This window comes from Notothenia coriiceps, unplaced genomic scaffold, assembly GCF_000735185.1.
Source record: "Notothenia coriiceps isolate Sejong01 unplaced genomic scaffold, NC01 NC01_scaffold00037246, whole genome shotgun sequence".
In the NCBI taxonomy this organism is placed as follows: domain Eukaryota; kingdom Metazoa; phylum Chordata; class Actinopteri; order Perciformes; family Nototheniidae; genus Notothenia; species Notothenia coriiceps.
Window position 1 is genome coordinate 28,470,095 of NW_011369947.1, and position 778 is coordinate 28,470,872.

The window sequence follows — 778 nt, forward strand, 5'->3', positions numbered from 1 at the left end:
TGGACTCCTCATATTAAGGCCTGTCATGCTGATGGTATTCTAAAATGAAATACAAGGATGCTGGTGTGTGTACCTTGAATGATTATGTGACACACCATACAAAAGAACCAGATGCATTTGTGAAATATTGCCTTGCATTCCTGAGGGTTGGCAGACTCAAAGTTAATGTTGTGAACACACACACACACACACACACACACACACACACACACACACACACACACACACACACACACACACACACACACACACACACACACACACACACACACACACACACACACATAACTATTACATCATACCTTGTATCTTGCACTGGTAAAGCATTATACTGTGTAGCTATTGTACATGACAAAAAAAGATGAATCTTTAAATACACACACACTCACACACCTATACACTCAAATAAAATAATCTTATCTGTTTATGAGAGACTTTTTAATGTTGTGCGGTAGCTCTGTTTTTGTCCTGTTTTCCAGTGTACGACTCAGTAGAACACATGACACGCCTGTTTATATGGCACGTGGGTTTGGTTATTGAAATCACACCACAATAGAGCTCTGTGATGGGTGTGTTCGAAGCACATGATTTATTTGACATGGCACCTAAACACTCAAACTGGTACTACAGGGCTTTGCTCGTCAATGATTTTAGAAGAATAGATTGGGAGTAGCTTTACTGATGGAAACACTGTGGAGTGTGATGTGGCCAAGGCGAGGTTTACTATGTGAACAGTGACGCGTTTTACTAATTACATTGATGCTTGGCAACAGGGATA